General features: G+C 44.1%; 1 pseudogene across 1 annotated transcript in view; it reads right to left on the bottom strand.

Annotated features, from left to right (window-relative positions):
* Positions 1 to 25084, bottom strand: part of LOC147440365 (glucose-6-phosphate 1-dehydrogenase, cytoplasmic isoform-like) — an 89004-nt pseudogene extending 63920 nt beyond the window's left edge. Inside the window, exons 1-2 of the transcript XR_015184349.1 lie at positions 24070 to 25084; positions 23896 to 23981 (exon numbers count right to left, since the gene is read on the bottom strand). The product of XR_015184349.1 is annotated as a glucose-6-phosphate 1-dehydrogenase, cytoplasmic isoform-like (transcript). The remainder of the gene's footprint in view (positions 1 to 23895; positions 23982 to 24069) is intronic.
* Positions 25085 to 25806: the final 722 nt, after the last annotated feature.

Below are 25806 nucleotides of genomic sequence, written 5' to 3'. Positions count from 1 at the left end.
AATGGTTTGTATACACGTTTTGACAGGTGTTATTACACTACGGTGGGCATCTGGCATGACGAGCATGAAGTTTTAGGTTAAAGAAATCCAACAAACCATTCCCCGTGTCGATCAGATTCTCGGGTGGGCAGATGCGCGACAATTGCATCAAGATTTGGACCCTTGGACTTATTTCCTTATAAATCATTTTTATGATTTATTGTTGAAAAACCTAGTGGACAGCTGCCCTACCTAGACCTTAAAAGATTTATCCCATGCAGAGAGGGCCTATAAAGGGAGATCATCTGCTAGCATTTTGAGCAAGAAGAAGGAAGCGCCAGAAGAGAAGCTCAGCCAGCGTTTTCTTCAGCAAGCAGCCAGTGTTTTTCAGATTTGTCAACCAGCGCCAGCGTTTGCAGATTAGGTCAGCCAGCGTTTTCTGGTCGGATCAGGCCTGGCATTTTTGGGACAACAGTAGAAATGCAGCGTTTTCTGTTTTCAGCCTAAGCGCCGACACACATTAGCAAATCAGGCCACCGTTTTCAGTTTTCAGCCCGTCCTCGCAACGGAATCTCTTGAAAAACTGCTTATGCATGTTTCCCATTGCGGTAAGGTATTTTGGCAGCCCATCGAGCCTCCCCTCGACCATTCCCTTGCCGGCATCGAGTGCTCCATTGCTGTCCATCATCGGCATAGTCGAGATCTGCGTTTTTCAGCCCTTCATTCCTCTCACCTCGGGAGAGCAAATCAGCCCCTTGACGGCCATCCGCAATCCCACGTCAAGAAGGATCCAAGGTGCATCAAATCAGCCCAGGAGGTGTTACCACGGTGATTTGTCGTCATCGAGTCAGTAGAGTCTGCATTGAGGTATTGCATTGTGTATACATTCCATTTACGCAATCTACAGCAAATACCACATCGGCAACAGTGTGGGGGGCCCTTGAGAGGGTTGGTTGGGACCCATCCGGTGTCACTCTTCTCTTCTCTATCTTTCTCTCTCCCTCTACACATCTCTATTGCATTCTCTCAGCCCCTCTCTTCAAGGGAAAGTAAAAGGAACATTCAGTGAAGCTAAAAGCAATCACTAACGCAAGGAAAGAAGTAGAAGGATTTGTGGAAGTGTAAAACTAGATCTTCACCATTTCAATTTTGTTGCACCTGACAGTGGTATCAGAGCTTTGAAGATTTTGCACTAATCCACTAATCCCCAAAAAGTTTTTTTTTCTCTCTTGTGTTTTTGGTTGTGTTGGCAGCCCTTCGGTGTATACTCCTCCCACTCTTGGAACAGCGGTCATGAGCCTTGAGCGTCGGAATATAGCAATCAATTGTATATCGGGTGTTGCATGCGGGTAGATAGTCTCTCAAAGATTAGTCTGCGACCTTCCTTGAACCAAGAGGAGAAATCCTTGCATGGTCAAAACTCGTAGCAGTATGGAGACCTCCACCAATCAAGAAGGCGAGCAAGTGCCACCTACGGATCCTCCTAGCCCTCCCCCAACCCCTCCTCCTTCGCCACCAAATCCCATGGATGCTATGATGTGGATGATGATGGAGATGATGATGCAGCAAGAAGAGACATGTCGATTAGAGCGGGTGGAAGCGGCGGAGCCTTGAGGAGAGCCGGCTGGCGGCCGAAGCCGAGGCTCGTAGACGGGAGCGCGAGGAAGCGGCGGAACGAGAAGAACTTCGCTTGGCTGCTGAGGCCGAGGCGTGTAGGCAAGAAAGGGCAACCAGGTGTGATCTCATCACCACCTTGGCAGTTCGATCCAATACCTCTTCTTCGGAGCGCGATTATGAAACGCTTGCCAAGACCATTGCAGAGGCGACCATTGCTACACGTAAGTATGACGGTAAGATGGATGCTATTGTCATTTACTCTTGGTTGCATCAATTTACATCCTATTTTGCGGTTGTGAAAAAGTCTGAAAATAACAAGGTTCTCTTGGCTTCCATGCATCTCACGGGTGATGCCATCACTTGGAAGGATGAGTGGATGGAGAAGAAGCAAGAAGCCCACATGGCTGCCCATTCCGAGTCTCTCCTCGTTCCCCCTCTCAAGCTTAGTTGGGAGAAGTTCGAGGAGGATCTAAAGACTCGCTTCTTACCTCCACAGTACTTGAAGCGATTGAAAGAGGATTTCCGGGCTTTGTCTCAACAAGGTAAAGCTGTGATGTCATATGCTAACCGTGTATCGCGGCTAGGTAGACAATTGTGGAAATCGGATGAGGAAAGGTTAGAGGCTTTTCTCTTTAGATTGATCATTGGACCACTCGATCAAGTTTCATGTGGAAGCGGGTGATCCAAAGATATTGCAAGATGCTATACGCTTGGCTCAGCTCCAAGAAATGCAGCACAAAAAGGGTAAGCTCAAGACGGCCTCAGGTAATGGTACCTCTTCCTCTCATGACTCGTCTAAGGACAAGAATTCTAATGGGAACGGTAAACATAGAAAGAACTCTCTCAGTTCTTCTTCTCAATCTAATTCTCCATCTCAATCTCAATCTAAGCGCGATAAATCTAAGGATAAGGGCAAAGGAAAATCTGATAAACCTCCACTCACACCTAATGAAAAGATTGCTCAAGGAGTTTTAGGTGGTCAATTAAGTAGAGAAGAACAGGCATTGTATGCGAAGGAACGTAGGTGTTTCCATTGTTCACTCATAGGTCACATGAAAAAGGAATCTCCTAAGAAAGAATCTAAAAAGGAAGCCTCTACTACATCAACTTCTGACTCTACCTCTCAAGTGACTACTGTGAGTAGGGTAGAGCCAGAAGCTAAACAGGAGGGGCCTTTTGAAGAGGATGAACTCACAAAATGTTATGGACATGTGAATGGTCAAAAGGTCATTGTGTTGTTTCATTTTGGAAGTTCTCATGATGTCATCAGTGAATATCTTGTGACACATACACGTCTTCAGACTTCTCCCATCCCCACCCTCCTAGTGCAGGGGTTTTCTGAACGCATGGATGCATCGATCCCTCAAGAAGTTAATGATGTCAAATTACTCATTCAACAAACTCAATTTACTCGTCGTTTTGTAGTCTCTAAACTTGCAGGATGTGACATTATTTTGGGCATTAAGTGGTTTCGCATGTTTAAACCCATTGTTGATTGGGAAAAGTGCACGCTTCTCATCAACGACAATGTGTTGCAGCCAGTCCTCATTCGAGGGGAGAGCGGCATTCCCTCTCTCCCTCTCATTTCTCATGTCCAGGCAAAAAGGGAGCTATGTCGCAGGCCCCAAGCGGCGGTCATCTATGTCAACCCCACATCACAGAACTTGGGTATTCCTGATAGATATGGTGAGTTGTTTTAAAAGTTTGGACACTTGTTTATCTAGGATGATCTTCCCCTAACACTTCCTCGCGAACGACTCGAGGATCATGTCATCGACCTCGTGGACAGAGCACAACCTGCAAGTAAGTTTCCATATCGTTTGGACAAGGCTAATGAAGAGGAGCTAGAGCGCCAACTAGGTGAGTTGTTGGATAGGGGTTTTATATGTCTTAGTGTAAGTCCTTTTGCTGCTTCAAATTCTTTTTGTTTGTAAGAAAGATGGCTCATTGCGGTTATGTGTGGATTACAGGGCCCTCAACAAGATGAGGGTAAGGAACAAGTTTCCTATGCCTCGCATCGAGTACATTTTGGAGCGTCTCAATGGGGTGATTGTATTTTCAAAGATCAATTTGAAGAGTGGCTACCACCAGGTAAGAATCGTAAAGCAAGACATCTACAAGACCGCCTTTCGGATCAAACCAAGGTGGAAAGGTACATAGTGTATGACATGTTTTTGGTACGTACGGAACATACTTCCGTACTCAACCACCTTTCAGGTACGTAATAGGTACGTATCATTTGTAAAAAACCCACATTTGATTGAAAAACAAGGGAGGGGGTCGCGAAGAGTACGCACAACATAGGAAGAAAGAGTGGAAGGAGCATACGAGAGAGTGGAGCTTACCTTTCTATGCGAGAAAGTCTCAGGTAGAAGTCTCTGTGTGACTGTCTGTGAAGTTCTCTGCAGAAACTTGCTCTATGGAAATCGTAAGGTGAAGTAACCCTTGGCACACCTTTCAATTTGCTCTCCAGATCACACAAAAAGCCCAAAGGCTCGTGTTAATTGTCCGCCACGATGCACTCTGAATTTTGCTCAATATTTTTTCTTGCGACAGTACAGAACCGTATGGTACCGTACGAAAAGGTACCGTACGTACGTACGGATGCAGCCTGGGACCGAACGCGGGTACTACGAGTTCATGGTTATGCCGTTTGGTCTAACGGGCGCACTGGCAAAGAAGTGAAAATTTTTCCTGACTACTGTGTGCTATTTGGGCTACACCACCTCTCCCGAGGGCATTCGACTTGATCTCGCAAAGGTAGATGAGGTAAGAGAGTGGCCTATTTTTGAGACAGCATATGATGTTCGCTCATTTTTGGGTTTGTGGCAAGCATATAGTCCTCACATCCAACACTTTGCACATATTGCCGCACCATTATTTGATTTGTTAAACGGTGTCAAGACACGCCGTCAACGCATTGTCATGACCAATGCCTCTAAGAGTGCTTTTGAAGCGCTCAAAGTAGCTGTCATCGAGGCGCCATACCTTGCCCCCGCCTCTTGGGATGAGCCTTTTGAGGTGTGGACTGACGCTAGTAACATTGCCCTTGGCGCAGTGTTACAACAAAACAACCATCCAGTGGCATTTCTCTCTCGTAAACTAAATAGTGCTGAGAAAAACTATTATGTTTATCATTAGGAACTTCTCTCTGTCATTCATGCATGAAAGCATTGGAAGCATTTCATTTATGGGCGTGAGTTTGTCGTTCGCACAAATCACCAAGCATTTAAATGGCTTCAGTCTTTGCCTAGTGCTCATTGGAGTGATAGGCAAGCATGATGGTCTCAATTTTTTGAACAATTTATGATTGAGTATGTCCCTGGAAAAGCTAACCCAGTTGCAGATGCATTGAGTAGGAAAGGTTAAGTTCTCTCTCTCTAGAGTCTCATTCTTTTCTCTCTATTCAAGGTGTTAGTTTTGATGATCTAAAAGACAATTACAAGGGTTCTGAGTTTGAAAAGCATTGGTTACAAGCATTGAATGCACAAGGTCCGTGAAATTATCTAATTTGTGATGGTTAGCTTTTCTTTAAGAACCATTTGTGTATTGTCTTCTCACAAAGCACCCATTTTGCATGACGCACATGATGCTTTGACGGATGATCATAGGGGTATTAATGCTACATTGGAAAAGGTTGAACGGTTTTTCTATTGGCCTAAGATGCGTAAGGATTTGTATAATTACGTTACTAAGTGTGTTGTGTGTCAAAAGGTTAAAGTCCCTCATGGTAAGCAACAAGGGCTACTCATGCCGTTGCCTATCCTTGACAGACTATTTGAGGACATAAGTATGGATTTCGTCACTAATTTGCCTCCTTTCACGTTTGCACGGAGCATGCAATGTCTAACTTTGATAGGTTTAGCTAATTTTGCATGTTAATCCCTTGCAAGGCTAATGCTACTGCACAAGATTTTGCACGGTTGTTCATCAAGCATTGGTATCCGTTGTGTGGTCTACCCAAGTCTATCGTGTCGGATCGTGATACTAAGTTCATATCCCATTTTTTGCGTGCTTTATTTGAAAATTTTGGCACTAAGTTTAATTTTTCGTCTGCATTTCATCCACAGTCTAATGAACAAACTGAAATTTACAATCAATCGGCATTTGATGTTCTCAAATCGTATGTGCATGATAAGCAATCTAAGTGGGAGCAATATTTGCCATTAGTTCAGGCTGTCCTCAATGATTCATTTTCATCTGCAATTGGTCGTACTCCTTATGAGGCGGCATTTGGCCGACCTTTTCAATCTTTGTTGACTAGGTCAATTTCCAAAGTTAATGATGCTAATTGTGTTAGTCAAACATATGCGGAGGTCCTCGAGAGTGTTAAGCTTCGTCTTAGCAAGGCTCAAGAGTCCTATTCTAGGCATGCTAACAAGCATCCGCAAGATGTCTCATTTAAGGAGGGTGACTGGGTGTTTTTAAGGATCATGAAGCGACGTCTCAAGCATGTTGATAAGAGGTGTCCTAAACTCTCTTCTCGTATGTATGGTCCGTTTTCGATCATCAAAAAGGTAAATGATGTTTCCATGCAATTACATTTGCCACCTTCCTTGGACAGTGCATAATGTTTTCTATGTTTCTTGGCTTAAATTGTTTCGAGGTGACCCTCCAAGGAGCGTTCCGGACGAGGAGCAACCAGAGATCATTGATGAAGACAAAGTTATGGAACCGGAGAACCGGAGTCATCGAGTCAGTAGAGTCTGCATTGAGGTATTGCATTGTGTATACATTCCATTTACGCAATCTAAAGAAAATGCCACATCGGCAACGGTGTGGGGGGGCCTTGAGAGGGTTGGTTGGGACCCCATCGGGTGTTGCTCTTCTCTTCCCTCTCTTTTTCTCTCCCTCTACACATCTCTATTGCATTCTCTCAGCCCCTCTCTTCAGGGGAAAGTAAAAGGAACATTCATTGAAGCTAAAAGGAATCACTAACGCAAGGAAAGAAGTAGAAGGATTTGTGGAAGTGTATAACTAGATCTTCACCATTTCAATTCCGTTGCACCTGACAATGCAATGGCTCTCCAACATCTTCTGGCTCAATAACCATTGGCGCACTGAGAGTTTCAGGCCTTTGTGGTGCATCCTAACTTCTAAGGCTCAATTTCAGAACTAATAGGTGGCTGTACATGCTGAAATTTACCTTTTTAGAATCAACATCAAAGGAAACATTCAGCTTTGCCTCATTAAATACAACATCTCACCTGTATATAACCCTTTGAAGTTGAGGTAGCCATACTCTATATCTATAGCCCATTTCTCCTTCATATCCATATCCCATTAAATTTTTTTCATGGACTTAGCATCAAGATTTCTCAACTCGGGCCTTATATGCACAAATGCCTCACAACCGAAAATACATAAGTGGTCATATGAAGCGGGTTTGCCATACCAAACCTCTTCAAGGATGCCAGCTTTCAACGCAGAGTACGGTGAACGATTGCAAATATGAAACTGCAGTTTTAAGTGTCTCACCCCAAAAACCTTGAGGAAGGTTAGCGATGGATAACATGCATCAAATCCTCTCATAGTAGACGAGGTACTATAAGGGGCTGTTAGCTCCCTCTTGATACCATTTTCTTGGCAAAACTTAACAAATTCAGCAGATGTGAACTCACCCCCATTGTCTATATGCAAGCATTTCAGCTTTCTACCTGCTTGGGTAGTTATCATAACTGCCAGCATCAAAGCGGCAAAACACTCCTGAGATGGAGTCACATGAAAAGAGACACCTGAGTCCACTATCCAGGACTAGGACAAGCCATCACTCAGAGACAGAAAACCGTCAATGAAATCACCCTTGGTAATCTGCATGTCCTGTGCATGATAAACATGGACATCCATAAGAGACATAGTGGCACACGGAATATCATCTATGTCAAACAGTTCCTCAATCACCACATTGGAGGTTACAGTGACTTTCTCCTTGTTCTTAAGACTATCAGATACATCTGCCTTGTCATTCTTTTTCTTCTTGTTATCCGTATTCTTCTTCCTTTCTTTCTCTTTCTTAAAGTACTTGCAGTTTGACTTCTTATGGCCTTTCTGGCCACATTGATAACAAGTATCTCCATCAAAAGTAAGATTTGGGTTATTAGACAACGAGACCACCAAGGCCTCCAAAGAATCAAGCAAGGTCATAAACAAAAACATGGCCTTTAAATATCATCAAAAGCGAGCAAACCAAGAGTCCTGCAACTGGGAAAGAACACCTATAAAAGCAGCAATGTGCTCAGTCACAGACTTTGCAGTATCCAATTGCATATGCATCAAATTACGCATCAAGTGCACCTGGTTCACCGGCTTCCTGTTTTCAAAAGTAGCCTTGAGCTTTTCCCACACAACATAGGCAAAGTTAAGACCATTTGCTGAGATTTTACAGAATTTTTTAATTTTTTTGCAAAAACAAGTGCCACAAAGGTATACTACACTTCTACAAGATTTTCACAATTTCAAGACGCAAACCACAATCAATACATGAGGCAGCTATGTGCATCAAAAATGCCCAATTTTTGCTGCTGAAATTGACCTGTAAATGCTGAAATTTGTCCAAAAATGGACAAAAAACACCTACTATTCGCAAATTTCCTTGCCGGGGAGACTTCCCGAGATGAAAACTTCCTAAAATGAAGACAGAGCTTCTCGAGGGTGTAGGGCCAAAATACTAAGCTGTTCGCGACGAACTCCTCGGGAGGAATTTGAACAAGGCTCTGATACCAATTACAAGAGGAGGTTTGCAAACCCACGTTGGGTGAGTTTGAGCAGTAGAGTGTGTGCGCGTAGGTGGAGTGCAGAGAGGTAGAACGAGGTAGCGCTTGCTCCAAGGGAGAGCAACCTAAGTTTTATTAAGTCCAAAAAACTCAAGTGATGAGGTTTTTGAGACTCTTTTATTAAAATGTGCCATTTGGCCACTTGGACAATGTGAAATCTTTAAAAATAGTCCAAGTGGCCCAAAGGCCAATAAATGAAGTAAGATGTCTGTACAGGCCGAAAATGGTGGGCTAAAAATATACTGAAAACATATCTGTGAAGCTCTCGAGCAGAGCTACATGCTGAAAATAGTCCGGAGGAGATCGGGAGTGACCTTGGGCATTTACCCCCAACATCTCCTTGTCCCTCACAAGGAACAAAATTACCCGCCTCATCAGACATGATTTGATTCAGTTAGACACCAGGACATGGTCAGAGCTGACATGAGAGCGTGGCACGAAGACGGATTTCTACAGAGAGCATATTCTCCAGCTAACAGAGGATGGATATGTGATCATACTTGCCTATATGCACACTCATTTATCCCATGGGATATGATGTGCAATTGGTCAGATGCGCACATCATCGCATCAGCTAGAAATTGAGACTGGCAGATTTAGGAGAATATCAGCAAAGGCCAGGATTTGCCAATTGTGTCATTTAGAGCCGGAGACAAAGTTACATCACTTATTTCATTGTCTGTGAGATACGAGACCGCTTTCACTGTCTATTCAGAGAGGGTTTTTGGCCACTGGCTAGAGTCATGAGATATTAGGATCAGAGATACCTCCAGTTGTTTTTGTTAGAGCTATGCAAACACGGGAAGAGTCCCTTGAGAAGATTAGACAGTGGGATACATTCACAGCGGGAGATCACTAACTTCTTTAGAGCAGAGACACCGCAGTCAAGTGAGCAAGCTTTACAGTAGACTTCAGAGTCCACCTATACTAGAGGTATATTGACTTACAGAGCCATTGAGCATGGAAGGGCTAGATGCCCACATCTACAAGGTCCATCACAACATAGATAGACACTCCATCAGAAGATCAGGACTATTCTAGCACGACATGGGAGACGTCCAGCACGACTACTTACCATGGCGGACATTGATGATACTCTTCAACGACCGATGCAATACATCCTCGGAAAACGCTAGAGTCCGGACATTCTCGGACACCGATATTCATTTTAGATTTTTTATTTTACTTCATTTTATTTTTGTCAGACACTTTCAAAACCACCAGGAACTGTATCAGTTTAGTCTCATAGGTCATTTTGGCCTTTAAAAGACGTTTAATATAGCATTTTCTCTCTCATTTTATTCTTTGCGAAAAAAGTGGGGCTTGCCCGAGTTCACCCTCTAGAAGACTGTCAAGCGCAGCCGATAGAATAGTTGACATGATCTAGCTTTATGCTCTTCACAAATTCCTGAATTCTTTTTAATTGTGCGATCGGTTGATTCCTTTTATGGTTATGTTATGTTCCTTTTATAGGAGACTCGAGAGATGTTATGACAGAATTTATGGTTACTACAGAGAGTGCACTGGATTTGTGTATGTCTGTGAGAGATGAGAGAGAGAAGATAAACACCCAATGGGGTCCCAACCAACCCTCCAAGGGCCCCCCACATCGTTGCCGATGTAGTATTTGCTTTCTATTACAATAATTAGCATGTACATCAAAATACCTGTATGCAAGACTCTCGAGACTCTGAGAATTGAAAAATTGCACCAGTAACTCTCCAGATGGAGCACCTCCAAGGGCTGATGTGTATGGCCGAGGTAATGACTCAATGGAGAGGGCAAGAATTTGCACCGACGGGGAATTGCCGAGGCTAAATTGGACTCTGCAATTGAGATGTCTACCTGGCTGAGAATTGGCCTGATGTAGATGCCAGGAATTGGCTCCGATGTAGGCCGGAATGGTGGCTGAAACAGGCTTGATTTGACGATGGGTATGGCCTCCAAGATGGGGAATTGGAGGGAAGAAAATGGCTGAGAATGTTGCAAACTTGGTGAGGGGATTGGCTGCCCTGTTTGGGCAGTCCCTTCACCCTGCAAGCATGGCCTCCATGGGGCGATGGAATCAGGGCTAATGATCGCAACCGAAACGCTACAGCAGCTTCCAGGTCAGATCGCACCCCACGCTCCTCTTCACTCGCGCGCGCCCTCTCTTTCAACCCATGCGGTATGTCTGCCCAATTAACACCCACAACCTGGGATTCGTTGGCAATTCCTGCTTGCAAGGAGTGATATAGACGTGGTGCCTATCAAATGTTGTACACATTTTTAAAGCTTTTAGAAGCTATTTTAAGATGCTGCTTTTCAACGTTCTTAATTTCAACGATGCTTGTAATAAAAATAGCGGTGGCATAAATAAATCTTTGTGACAAGAGCTGTCGCAAATTGATGATGTGGCAGTTCTGCCCGGACGCACACACACATAGGCAGACTGCTGATGTGGCAGGCAAACTGTATGGACGCTGACGTGGCAGGTCGTACGGATCCCGTTATTCGTGCTGACTGTTGACGTGGCAGACTGTACGGACATGCTGGCTGCTGATGTGGCAGAGCATTATGGAATTCCGCTTTTTTCGCTGGCAAGTGTATGAAATTTCCATAAATTGCGTTGACTGCTTTTCTTGCAGTTTTTGGACCAAGTTGCTTTTGGAATACTTTGCTTTTGAGTTTATGGCTTTTGGGGCTCTGCTTTTAGCATCCCTTTGTAAGGATAAAAAGGGCCCAAGGGCCTCACTTGTGAGAGCATCTAGACGCAGAGTCTGAGAGTTGAGGACCCGCGGGAGTTGTACTTTGCTCAAAGATTAATACAAAAAGAAATACCGAAAGGGGCGCCAATCTTAGGGGGAAATCTCTCTTGGCACAGAACTACGCCTGGCCCTGTCGACTCAATAATTGTGAAGTGTTTTAAGTGAATCTCTCGTGTTGCGACAGAGCCTATACTTGGGGTGCCCAAGTTTGTTACAGTGGTATCAGAGCACAGCCGATTTCTCTTCTACTAGGAAATCCAATCCTTCTTCTCACGGCACCTATGGATTCCGAAAAGAATCAAACGACCGCATCTACCACCCCTAAAGCGGGAGGCAGTACGGGAAATTCAAGCGACCTAGCGGAGAATGAGTACGGGCCACCCCGGACCTCGCAGTATGAACTCATGGAGATGCAACGTCAACAGCAGGTTGACGAGTGCGCAAAGCAGATGCTTCAGTTTGCCAAGAATCCCCAGTATGCAAAATTTTTGAACCAGCACTCGATGGATAAAGTGTATACCCAATGGCAGAAAGCCATTGAGACACAATCAAACCGACAATCAAGAAACCTCCTACTCTGAGGATGTTCACTGAAGAAGAACTTCATGATATTGTCAACACCTGAACCAATCAGCTTCTAGACACGAAGAAGCCATCAAAGAAACCACTGAAGAAGCAAATGAAGAAGCTCAACAAGGGGCTGACTATCCCGGTTACTTGGGCTATCAATCTTCCTTTGCAATTGTACGAAAACAGAAGAAGCGTGTGCATTTTTGAAGGACTACCCAGTTCTTCTTCCTCTTCTTCCGACAGTTCTTCTAGCTCTTCCTCTTCCGAGGAGGACAGAAAGGGCAAGAAGCGAAGCAAGAAACAAAGTTTTGGAAAGAACAAGAAAAAGGCAAAGAAGATCAGATTCCGACCAGTATCTGACAGTTCTACAGACGAGTCATCCTCTGACAGTTCGGGCTCAGACGATCACATGTTTTATGCAAACAAGAAACACTTTTATAGAGCCAACCAGTATTATTTCCTCCAAGACAAGAACAAAAAGACAAAGGAATTTAAAGAGGGTAGACAATCAGTGAAATTTGAATCCTTTTTTGGATTCCGAGATGCTCCAAAGGCTTTGGCTTTCATTCAACAGTTTGATATAGCCTTCTCTGAAGGACATTACTCAGAGCACTCCAAGATCACGAGGACAACATCGTTTTTGAAGGGAAACGCACAAACATGGTGGGCCACTCTTCTTCTGAAGAAAGAAGCCCCGACCAAGTGGTTGAAGTTCAAACGGCTCTTTATTTCTTCTTGGTTGACCTAGGAGTATGAACGAGATGTGAGAACCACTTGGAACCATCTTCGGATGACCAAGGGTGACACTTTGGACGCATATTGTGAAAGGTTTTGGGATTCTTTTCTACCCACCTCTTCGTTTAAGAAGGTGACTTTCAAAGAACAAATTGAGCGGTTTTGCTGCAGACTCCCTACAGAGATCCGAGATTACTGCCTTGAGCAAAAGTCTGAGTCCATACGGCAACTGATGGGACATGCTTAGTGGGGATTCTTGATACATTCGGGTAACTTGACCTACCCCACTGATGAAGTTTTGACTCAGAGGACCACACAGATCTCGACAAAAGACGAAAGAAAGAACAAGGAACTCCAAGAAAAAGAAGGATGCACGACCCCGTTTGACTGTGGAACAGAGAGCCGACTATCTCAAAGAGGGGAAGTATTTTGGTTGCGGGGAACAAGGACACATCTCCGCAAAGTGCCCCGAAAAGGCACAACGAGGACAAACTGAAGAAAGGCCTGAGAGTTCTAGAGCAGTGGAAGAACGTGGCAGAAAAGGCAAGATGAAAGCAGGACCGGTACCGAATTGCATGGGGACCGACCGATGGATGAAAGTACGGAACTTTGCCGTGCATGGGGCAAAGTAAAAGATCAGGTGCCCTCATTTTCTTTGATGGAGGAGCAAAGGCCAACTTCATTTCACCTGAATTGGCGGCTCGACTCGAGATTACGTCCAACCGGATGGGGCCACCGGCAGAGGCAGTTCTAGCGGCGCCCGGATGGGATGTAGCCATTACACCTGTCATTGGCAAACTTCATTTGCATTGTCAGTGGTATTTAGGGCACGAGGACTTTTACATCATGCCTTTGGAGAGTGTGACATCCTCCCAGAAATCCCTTGGTACCATAAAAACGACGCCGTGGTCGACTATCGGGCCAAGAAAGCAACTTTGACTAATGAGAGGGCTCTACTTGATGTAAAATTGAAGGGCAAGTCCGTCCCTATTGTATCTGCTTCGGCCATATCAAAATTAATGAAATCCAGTCTTTTTCTTTACTCAATCTATTTGAAAGAATTGAATGATGAACAACGAACGAACATGTCTGAATTGGACAAAGAACGATAAGAATTTCTAGACACACATGCTAACTCTTTCTCAGAAGGCCTACCAGGCGAGTTACCTCCATCTCGTCCTAAGACCACACTATTGATCTAATCCCTGGAACCACACCACAAAACCAGCCACCTTACCGTGTTAACTGAGCCCAGAATGAAGAAATCATGAACCAAGTGAAAGACCTTCTTGAAAAGGGTCTCATCCAGCCTAGTACTTCACCTTACTGTTCTCCGGTTTTACTAGTACTAAAGAAAGACTGATCTTGGAGATTGTGCATGACTATAGAGCTCTCAATAAAATCACCATCAGGGACAGATTCCCAATTCCAAGAATCGATGATATTCTTGACAGACTTCAAAGATCCTCTTGTTTCAACAGAAATGATTCGAAAAGCGGATATCATCATATTAGAATCGCTTCGGGAGATGTCTACAAGACAACCTTTCGGACTAGCTTTGGTTTATACGAATTTTTGGTGATTTCTTTTGGACTTACAAATGTTCCAGCAACTTTCTATCATTCGAGCAACTTTCAATCGAATGATAGATAGGATTTTCCGAGAGCATCGATCTTTTGTGGGCACTTTCTTTGATGACATTACAGTTTCCTCCAAGAATGAAGCAGAGCACCGACACCATCTGCCACAGGTCTTTCAGGCATTGCGCAATCATAGATTGTTTATTAATGCCAAAAAGAGCAAGTTTTTCTTGTTGGAGATACATTTCTTCGGACACATTGTCTCAGCAGTAGGAGTACAGATCATAGTCACAAGGGACGCATCCTGAGGAGAGGGGACGGAGGACGGGGTTCAAATGGATTTTTAGTGTAAAAAAGAGGCCGGGACGGCAAGTGGGGACGAGAAGCCCAAAAATGGGCGCCCCTGTGATTATGGTACAGATGGACCCGGCCAGAATTGAGACTATCCACGATTGGCCTTACTTGAAGAATGTTCATGAAGTTCGAAGCTTTTTGGGCTTTTGCTCTTACTACAAGCAGTTCATTCGAAAGTTTGCAGAGATAGCTTCGCCTTTGCACTTATTGACTGAGAAAAGAGTCCCTTTCTCGTGGGGACCAACAGAGGTGTCTGCTTTTCAGACACTTAAGGAAAAATTGATTACTAGACCAGTGTTGGCTTTGCCAGACTTGCAAAAGCCATTCGAAGTTTATTGTGACGCTTGTGGTCATAGTCTGAGAGCGGTCTTGATGCAAGAAGGCCATGTGATTGCTTATGAAAGCAGAATGTTTTCAAGGCCAGAATTGGTAGCCCAGATTTTTGAGAAAGAGCTATTGCCAGTGATCCATGCTTGTACACAGTGGCGACATTATCTACTCAGAGCTGATTTCACAGTTTTTACAGATCGTCAGAGTCTGCGCTACTTCTTGTCATAGAAGCAGCTTTCGGAAAAGCAGATGCGGTGGGCTAACATCTTATCAGAGTTTCACTTCCAGATTGTCCATGTTCAGGGACAAAAAAATTTGGTGGCAGATGCATTGTCTCGAAGCCCCTCGTCTTGGCTATTTCCGCGATCCATCACAAAAGCTTCGAGGATATGGTTGACCAGTACGCCAAGGATCCGAACTTTACCAATGTTTTTATCCAGATACAGAATGGGGAGACAGTTCCAAGATATTCCATACGGGATGGCTACTTGATGAAGAAAACGACATTGTGTGTTACACAGCCTTTGAGGGAAAAGGTCTTGTCAAAGTGCCAATGTCCATCATTTATGGGTCACCGCCGCATCGACACCACCTTGAAGGGGGTGGAGCATTATTTCTTTTGGCCGAGACTCAAGAAGGATGTGGACGACTTTGTTCGCAGTTGTTTAGTATGCCAAAAGGTCAAGTTTGACAGGCGTAAGGCACAAGGATTACTACAGCCTTTACCCATTCCCACCCGTCCCTGGGGAAAGTAATGCAATGGATTTCATCTTTGATCTCCCGGAGACAGAGTGGGCACGATGGCATTTAGACTGTTATTGATAAATTTAGCAAGCAAGCTCACTTTATTCCAGTGAAGAAAATTGTCAAGACGGACCATTTAGCGAGACTGTTCATTGCACAGATATTTCGATTCCATGGCATGCCTCACTCCGACAAAGATCCCCACTTCACGAGTCTGTTTTGGAGGGCTATTTGGGAGAACATTGGCACACGATTGCAGTTTTCGTCATCATTCCACCCGAAGATAGATGGAATCCAAGATCGCAAATTCAGTTGTTTTGGATTTTTTGAAGTCTTAGATCTCTCATCAGAAGACTCAATGGGAATTTTTTTTGCCTTTGGTGGAATTTGCCTACAATAACACGATTCACTCTTCAAGTGGGAAAGCACCATTTGAGATAATTGAAGGTGCTCAGAAGGTTCCACCCTTTCTCAGCACTAAAGACAAGATTTTTAAAGGCGACCAGTACGAGGGACTTGGACACTGCTTTTGCCAAGGTCCGTGAGGCTCTAGAGAAGTCTTAAGTACGGCACAAGAAGGCAGCATATCGACATCGACGCGACTTGAAATTGAAGGAAGACGATTGGATACGTTTTGAAAAGGCACGCCTAAGGAAACGAAAGGAAAAGGAGCGGCTTTTTCCAAAGCTTAGCATGAGGTATTATGGCCCTTTCCAGATTAAAGAAAAGATAAATGACGTCTCCTTTCGACTCAACCTGCCAGATACTTGGAAGATTCACAATGCATTCCATGTGAGTCTCTTGAAACCTTTTAAAGGTGAGGTGCTAGTTGATGGGGAGCCTAATGAGAAACACGAAGTGGAAGAGAGCGAGGAGATACTCGTTCGTGAACAGATTTTGGCACACAAGGAAAGAAAAGTGAAAGGTAAAGTGATTCGGTGATTCTTAGTTAAATTCAAGAACTATCCGGCATTGGATGCGAAGTGGATGGAGGAGGAGGACCTAGCACATACTCCTCAGATTTTGGAGTTTTACCTTGAAGCATTCGGTTTAGCTACGTCTACTCCGAGAGATCCCGCAGATCAGCAAGGTAATCTGGTGCAGAGGGATTGCACCAGAGGGGAGTCACTCGCTCCTTTGTCACAGATTACTTGGATTGAATAGAGTCACTAATATCCCTTTGGGTTTCAGAGATACTGCTATACTGACAGTATTCTGCTATATGATTTTATGAAATGTAATTCCCAAAATTGAACATAAATGATTTGTACTCTCTCGTGTGACTTGTTTGAGTGAAGGAACTGAAAGACGAAACGACTGCATCATTTCGGTCTTAAAATCCTCCATAGACACGCTCGCAATAAAGATTAATTAATCCGACATCAGTGAGGCTCGGGATGGATCTAGATGCGGTTACTAAATACATTGCTAGTAGTCATGGTCTGAGATTTGGAATGAATTTTTATGTGATTGATTTGTCATGTGATGTCCTTGACGTCATGTGCAATGATGTGACTGTCGTCTTTGTACAAGTGCTAGATAGATGTGTCTTGTCTAGTGCGTCGGTACTTAGTGTCTATTGAAATGGTTTATGGCCTCTGTCTGTTCGCATACGTAATCGAGGGTGATTACAATTCTTTCAAGAGGGGGGTATGTCACAAATTGATGACGTCGCGGTACTGTCCGGATGCACACACGCAAGCAAACTGCTGATGTGGCAGGCAAACTGTACGGACGCTGACGTGGCAGGTCGTACGAATCCCGTGATTCGCGCTGACTTCTGACGTGGCAGATTGTACCGGCGTGCTGGCTATTGACGTGGCAGAACAGTACGGAATTCCACTTTTTGCGCTGACAGCTGTACGAAATGTCCATAAATTGCGCTAATTGTATTCTTGCAGTTTATGGACCAAGTTGCTTTTCGAATACTCTGCTTTTGAGTTTATGGCTTTTGGGGCTTTGCTTTTAGCATCCCTTTGTAAGAATAAAAAGGGCCCAAGGGCCTCACTTTTCAGAGCATTTGGATGCAGAGTCTGAGAGCTGAGGACCTGCGGGAGTTGTACTTTGATCAAAGATTAATACAAAAAGAAATATCGAAAGGGGCACCAGTCTTTGGGGCCAATCTCTCTTGGCATAGAACTACGCCGGGCCGTGTCGATTCAATAATTGTGAAGTGTTTTAAGTGAATCTCTCTTGTGTCGCGATAGAACCTAGACTTGGAGTGCCCAAGTTTGTTACAACAGCTGCTCAAGGAGACTTGAGCAAGAAGGAGCTAGAGAAGATCCTCTCTCTCTCTCTCTCTCTCTCTCTCTCTCTCTCTCTCTCTCTCTCTCTCTCTCTCTCTCTCGTATTCTCCCCGCTTGTGCACGCTTCGCATCGTCGACTTTGACATGGTATCAGAGCCCGTGGATCTTTGATCGTGGGAGAAACAACACGTGGAGAAGAAGAAAGGAGAACGTTGGAGAGAAGAGCTTTGCGCTCACGGAGCATTAGGGCATCGGCATGTAGCATCTCAAAAAGCCAGCGTTTTTGGAGGCTTGTGGCATCGTTGTTCTCAATTGGTGAAGAAGCTCTCGTTGCTCAGCGTTTTGAAACGCATGCGGCACCATTGCATTCCACAGCGTTTTTGACAATTTTGCAAATGCTGGTGTCTAGAAGGGTCATTGGCGGCTTCATTTTGATATGCAACAGCAACACCACATGGTAGCGATTGCCGGACGACGCCCTCCTTGCGTTTTGATATGCCGCAGCCCATGATGGAAACATCTCCCCCTTGGGCGACAGCGTTTTAAAACGCTCCCCTGCAGCTTGTCAACGAACCCCCCCCCACCACTCTCTCCTTGACGGCGACACCTCACATCACATGCCAACGACCCAATTTCCCCTCCTTGCCAGAGCGTTTTAAAACCAAGTGGGTAGTTTGCCTTGGTGATTTGGAGCACAAGAAAGGGGTATAAATTGTGGGTTGCTTTGATTGGCTTGGAAAAGTTAGGAGGCAACGTCTTGCAAGGCGAGAATTCAGCTATGCTCTTGGCAAAGGCACCTTGAGATGCCCCATTTCGGCAATGTCCAAAGAGGCTCAAAAGGCCATGCTTTTGGTAGCAAAAGCATAGCAAGGGGGTTGTTCTCGCGTAGCCACGGCATCAACAAGAACCAAAACCAACTAAAAGCTATAGAAAGTGTATCGATCAACGCCCAATTAGCAGCCTATGCTCACCCACCATTCTCAAGGAAGCCGACAGATTGTTGCGCTCAAGATTGTGAAGCCAACAACAAATGGACAAGTTCGCTAGAGCTTGACAAGGATGGTAGTACCAGTACTCAGTTAGCTGCCTCGGTATCCACGAGGTCCGACACCCTCTATTATAAATGTGACACAATGCTTTGTTTGGCACGGAGCTTGAAGCCAAAGATAAAAGCAGGAACTCACAAAGAGACAAAGGCAAAGGCAAGCTCAACAGAAATAAGGGTGATAAAGATTCGACAGAGGAGATCGGCATGGCACACGTGGTGGCGACCACAGTGGTCATGACACCATATTTCTAGTCAAGAGGCAGTTGCTGCCACTAGCTTCAGCCAGAGAGAGGCTTGTGAGTGGCAAAGAGGGACAATTAGTGCTCCCTATAAATGATTTGTACCCTTGCGTTGAAGTTAAAGTTATCGATGATTGAACCCGTGGGTCCGAGTTCAAGGCACATGCAGCTGGCAAAGGAACCAATCAGACATATCTAAAACACTATGGATGATTACACCAATCCATTGTTTTGGTCAGAGTATGGACAGGATGTGTTCCAAAGTTCATTATCTTGGAGTATTTTGGACGTGATGTGTTCACAATTCACAAATGGGGATTCTTGGACGTAGTGCGGTCTACAGTTCAATTTTCTACAAGGCAACCGATGCTCAAGATGGCATTTTTCAAAGGTAAAAAGTTGAGGGTAGCATAATCGAGGTGTATCCAGTATCCCAACCGGTGTTGGGTGTCCATGGTAGCTTCTTCATCGACTTGATCTTACTATTTATGTCCACTATGAGTTGCAGAGAGGGTGTTAAAGTTATGGCATCTCAAGTGAACTGCCCTATGTGATCCCAATATTTATTTTGGCTATTACGTATTTATTTTACTTATTTGTGAAAGTCTGGGTAGGGAAATTTGCTAAGGTGACTATATAAGTACACCTTGCCCCCATTGTATAATCATCGATTCATTGCCAAGGTTGGTTGGTTCAACAGAGTCTCTCTCTCTTTCTCTCTCTCGTGTATTCTCTCAACTTGTGTACGCTTCCACATCATCGACTTTGACAACTAGACCCCTATTTTATCCTACATGCTAGTGTTGCCGAATGCGCGCAAAAGTGTAACAACATCAGTCAAACACCGTGTACAAACCATTTATGCAAGAGGGTTACGGAACCGTGATCCATAAGTTTGCATGCCGGCTAGGCTTTGGAAAGCATCGTTGACAGATATCACAACTTTTGATATAACTAATGGCATCTCTGAAAACATAGGGCCACCAAAGACCAACTTGTAAAACTTGTAATGTTGTAATGTGCCCTGGATAGTGACCTTCAGCTAAACCTCCATGGGCATCTTCCAAAATGTTATCCAGCTCATGTGAAGACACACATCTGCGTAAAATACCATCATGACCAAAGTTATGAAGTTGGCCACCAATAAGAGTGAAAGGCCTAGATTTCCCTGTAAAGAGTAGTTCGAGGACACACCATACCATTCCAGAGTGGTATCAATTTTGAACAAGCACATGTCTTGCAAATCATTTTTGATACCCCCATCACTAGCTCGGTCCCCTGTCAACTCTTGATAGATGATTTGCCATCACATGCTTCTTACCCGCCCTAAGCACCATGTCAAAATCAAATTCCTGAAGGTGAGTAGTGGCCCAAAAATAATAAAAATAACCTTGTTGATAGATGGCGGGGCGTTCTTAACCCCAAAATCCATCCGCTTGAAAATGAAAGTACCCCATGGAGTGACAAAGGTTGTCTTGTGTTGGTCATCTAGGTGTATGGCTACATGATTGTACTTGTTGAACCTATTCATGAAACTATAGAAGGCATGACCTGCAACATCTTCCAGTACTTGTTCTATAAATGGGGTGGGAAATGTGGAGAACAAGGACATATCACTGCACAGTGCCCCAATAAGGCACAAGAATAAGGATGACTGACAGATTAAAAGTACAGCAGGACGAGCAGATACTCGTACCAGAACAGATTTTAGATAGAACATTGTGGCTGAATTAGAATTATTTTGTTGTATGAATTTATGAAATATGACTATTTTGGGAGATGATTTTGAATTTTTGGTGGATGAAACCCATTTTGTATGGAAGAACCTGTTATTTGTTAGCATATAACACAATTATGAATGAGATGACGATAATGGCTCTGGAGTAGTGATAGCTCCCGGATGAACCTGAAATGAAAAAGAGCGAGAAGATACTCGTTCCGGAACAGATATTGGCTTTCCAAGACAGGAAAGAGAAAGGTAAAGTGAACGGTGGTTCTTGGTTAAGAACCATCAGCATTGAATGCAAAATGGATGGAGGAGGAAGACCTAGCAGATACTCCTCAGATTTGGAACTTTACCTCAACGCTTTTGGTCTAGTTGTGGCTATTCCAAGAGTTCCCATAGATCAGCGGGTTGAATCTAGTGTAGGCGGGACTGCACGAGGGGGGTTGCTCCGCTCCTTTATCACAGATTACCTAGATAGAATAAAGTCACTGATTTCCCTTTGGACTTCAGGGATACTGATGTGCTGACAGTATTCTGCTAGATGACTTTATAAAAAAGTACATCAACATGGGATCCCCGGAAATGATTACTCGTACACGACAGTGCTTGAGTGGAATGATTGACCAAATGACTGCAGCATTTCGATCTCAGAATCTATGACGTGATTGCGATATGAGATTACTTAAATCGACATCAGTGAGGTCCAGTGCGGATCTAGATGTGATTGCTAAATACGTCGCCAGGAATCACGGTCCTAGATTCTATGTGATGTGAATGTGAATGTGATCTGATGTGATGTGACTGTCGTCTTCGTACAAGTATTGGATGTGTGTTGTCTAGTACGTCAGTACTCAGAGTCAATGTCTACTGAATTGGTTTATGGCCTCTGTCTGTTTTGCAAGCGTAATCGAGGGCGATTACAATTCTTTCAAGAGGGAGGTATGTTACAAAATGATGACGTGGCAGTATTTCTCGGCTAGACAGTACAGACAGCAGTTTGGCATGCTGACATGGCAGCTGTACAGACACACATGAAACGTGCTGACAGACTGCTAACGTGGCAACCTATACGGAATCTCGCTTTTTGCGCAGACTGATGACGTGGAAAATTGTACGGATTTTCGCAATTTGCGCTGGTGCTTTTTGCTGGCAAATTTGGAAACAATTGCTTTTTGGAACTCATTGCTTTTGAGTTTAACTGCTTTTGGGACTCTGCTTTTTGGCATCCCTTGTAAGAATAGAAAGGGCCCAAGGGCCTCACTCTTCAGGGCATCTGGACGTAGAGTTTGAGAGCAGAGGACCCCTCGCGAATTATACTTCGCTCAAATATTAATATAAAAGAAATACCGAAAGGAGCACCAGTCTTTGGGGCCAATCTCTCTTGGCACGAAACTACGTCGGGCCGTGTCGACCAAATTGAACTGTGATTTTAAAGTTGTGAAATACTTTAAGTGATTCTCTCGTGTGTCGTGCCCGATTCTCGACTTGGGGTGCCCAAGTCTGCGACATTGGGAGTTTTCGGAACTCCCAAGTTTATGTCCTTTACAAGGATCTTCGAGATGGGGTGTTACAAAGTGATGGCATGGCATGACCCTGTAAGTTTAACCAACTTATGGTACCCCATCCGAAGGGGCCAAAGGGTCAATCGCACCCTCCAACTTGATTTGTTGCCTAGAAACGCCAAGAGTGTGAATCCACATAGCATCTGTTCCCCAATCATGTAGAGCCTTAGTATGAAGTAGCCAAGGCCGACCAATCAATAGAGGAAAATCACCTTCAACTTGCAGACAATGGACCACCACAAAGTCTAAGTGAAAAGTGAACTCTTGGACTTTAAGGGGAACATGCTCAACAATACTTCTGGGTGAATTGTTCTTTGGTCTGCCAGAGTGACACTAAATGGGGCTAGCTTAATAGGTTGTAGACCAAGGGCTAGCATAGTGAACTCTAGCATAAGATTAATTCCTTAATTTCCAGAGCCTCCATCCACAATAACTCCACTAAACTTTTTACTATAGATGGATATTGTGAGGCGAGGACTTCTGTAACCAGTAAGAGGAGCAGACAAACCATGTAAGATTTTGTAAGTTGCAAAGGACAATGCCCGCCACTAGAGCTCCCACCAGGGTACAGTGATTGCACTAGCGAAAGTGTTTCACCCCAATGTAATATACTGTAAACTCTTATGAGTCATAAGAGTCCAAAGAAGACACTACCCCCCTCTCTTGATTACTATTATGATTTTCCTTTTATTGACACCCGAAGTGGAATGTAACGAGTCATCTTTGTCCCATGGGTCGAGTTCGGCCTCCCGTGGATGTTAATAAGATGCACATGACAGAGCGCCCCTTGTGTGCCTAAGGTGTAGTAATTGCCACCATTTTGTGTTATTTCAGCCCATATTCCATTGGCATTTTTCCTTTTTGTTTTCACATTTTGTCGTCCTAAGAATAAGTTGGTAGGTGAGACGAGAGATGAATCAATAAGACCTTGAATCAATATATCTTTTAAATTTTTTGCAAAAGACAATCAACTTTTTGGATGTGTTTTGGTAGGGGTGAAACATTAAAACTCTTGTCTTGAAATGTTTTATGTGGTGATCAAATGCCCAAAATGAAACCTGAACTGAATGTCCCTTAAATTTTAACAGCTCACAAAGTTGAGACACTTCGGCAGTGTATTTCTTCATTCTTTTAGGTTGCTGTTTTGGTCTGACGTTTAGTCACCTCTTTCCTACGAGGTAAATCATTCATACCAAAACTCTGCATTTTGGAATGAAACATTTTGCGGTGATGCTAGTTGAAAGGGGACCTCAGCTCACGACCACAGAGCCTTGCATGCCACGCAACAAATGTGAGAGCTCTCCGCCTTCCACAATAAATTCATGATCACTACATTCATGCTTGAGGTCTGATCTACTTTTAAAACTTGCTAAGATCATTCTCTAAACTAGACGATCAGTTTTTGTCCTTTGGATTGATCTTTTTCTCCTACTTTTGTACCATACAGTTCACAGCTGAGCATCTTCACAACAATCTTTGGACATCTTAATGACATACCTCGGTCATTATCAAAGGCTTCTACAAAAGTTCTATATATTAGCCTTTACAAGATCACTTTGTTATCCTATGAAAGAAATTTCTTTCTAACAAATATTGGAAAGATGTAGGTTAATTAAATGCATGCAATCAACTCTCAAAACCATACCTACGTAGCCCTCTCAGATACTCTTCATCCTTTAACCTTTCGTTTGAATAGCCAAAAAAACGGACTTTGATATTCTTGAAAAAGCCCTGAAATTTATTCATTTCTGTAGTTCTTAAAACACACAACAACCAACAGAACAAAATAACGTTGAAAAGATGAATTCAGATGTCTAACCTGTACATATAGCTTGAAAAGGGCTGAAAATAATTTTTGCTTTGAGAACCTTTCATGTGCTCCAAGGATGATAATGCTAAGACACTCAGACTCAGAAGTCTGCTCAGCTCCCCTCTGTTGACTTTGCATGTGCTCTTTACCTTTGGTTGACTTTTGCGACTGCTGATCAGGTAACACACTAGACTCTTTTGTATTTGGCCCTTTTTGCAATCGATGTAGCTCTTTTGTGAAATCCTTATGCTGGTTTTCAGGAAAGAAGCTGAGTAGAAGCATGATGCCATGGCCTGCGTACTGTGCAATAAGTCGAGGGTAGGAAGGACTTCCATCCACAGAAATGATTGCTTGACCACATATTGTAAAGAAATCAGCAAATCTATAGCATAGCATGCCTTCTCGGTGAGCTAGAGCATGGTCACCTTTTGTATCATGGTATGAGAAGAGGGCAAAACTAAGCATATAAGGTGGGGCCCAAGGGAATCCGAGATACAAACTGTCATAAGCATTTGTCATAAGCATAAGCATTTGTCATAAGCATTTACGTTGATCGTCATAAGCATTTGGCGATAGTTTCTCCTATCCTCTTCAGACTTTAACCGGCCCAAGGGAATCCGAGATACAAACTGTAACCGCGGCCTTCCAGTCGGATCCTTGAGATCAAGGAAGCTTGACGAATTCTTTATTTGAAGAAGCTCTGCTTGACTTGACTAGCTCATGGGTCATAGAGCTTCCAGAAGGAGGAGACATAGGTGAAGGGTGAGGAGTTACCTCCTCGTACATTTGCTCACTTGATGAGCGTGCATGCGATGTGTGGCGGCTGGTTGACTCTCCATGGCTGGATGGCTCTCTGCGAACGTGGTGTGAACCTGACTGAGAGAAACGAGCCTCGTGGCTAGACGATGATGATGATGATGGATGGGAAATGCGTTTCCTCATAGCGGGAGACGCGGTGGAGGAGGAAGTTCGCCGAGCTTGCTTGCTCACGACGCGCGTGTTTGAGCTCAAAAACTTGCAAAAAATTTGTCAGTGGGACCAAGTGCAAAAGTCAAGTGGGGCATCTTGCTTCAAACATTCCCGCATTTGAGACCCAAAGCCCAAAGCCTTCATAATGAAATTCTATCACAAATTAGCGAAGGATGCAACCTCGTCTATAAGTGACACGGAGGGATCTACGGCAGGGACAATTTAACAGCCGATTTGGGCCATCGAATCGACGCAAAGGGGGGGGCAGGTATTTGATTGCGCAAAGATGCATAACTTTCATCAGCGCGGCAACGCAGGTGGATAGAGCTCCGGACTGTGGAGGGGGAGGTTGTGGGTTCGAGGGACGCTCGCGACGCTAGGCACCCTTAATTTTTTATTTAAATTGGGGGCAATCAACGGCCAATCCATCTCCAGTCGTTGATCCCTCGATTCCACCCCGTGACTCTTATAGACGAGGGGATGCAACCTTACTGGTGAAGTTTGTATATTCAATGCTAATCATTGTTGTCATAGATGACCTCCCTTTGATGAATCCATGTTGATGGGAGGTAATCACCTTGTCTAAAATTGGAGCATTGAAGAGAACCCCCCAACAAGATGGCTATCACGATGGCTCAGAGGGAGCCTGCCATGCACGCGATGACCTACCACTCTCGACCTCCTTCTCAATCCCAAACTTCAAGGTGTTTATTTGGATTTAGAACTAAATTCCTCAATTTTGCTTTGAAATTATAAGTTTTGATTCTTTATTTTCGA

This window comes from Adiantum capillus-veneris, chromosome 15, assembly GCF_014529385.1.
Source record: "Adiantum capillus-veneris isolate H3 chromosome 15, ASM1452938v2, whole genome shotgun sequence".
NCBI lineage: Eukaryota > Viridiplantae > Streptophyta > Polypodiopsida > Polypodiales > Pteridaceae > Adiantum > Adiantum capillus-veneris.
Note: the sequence above shows the minus strand (reverse complement) of the source record. Positions and strands in the feature narration are given on the sequence as shown.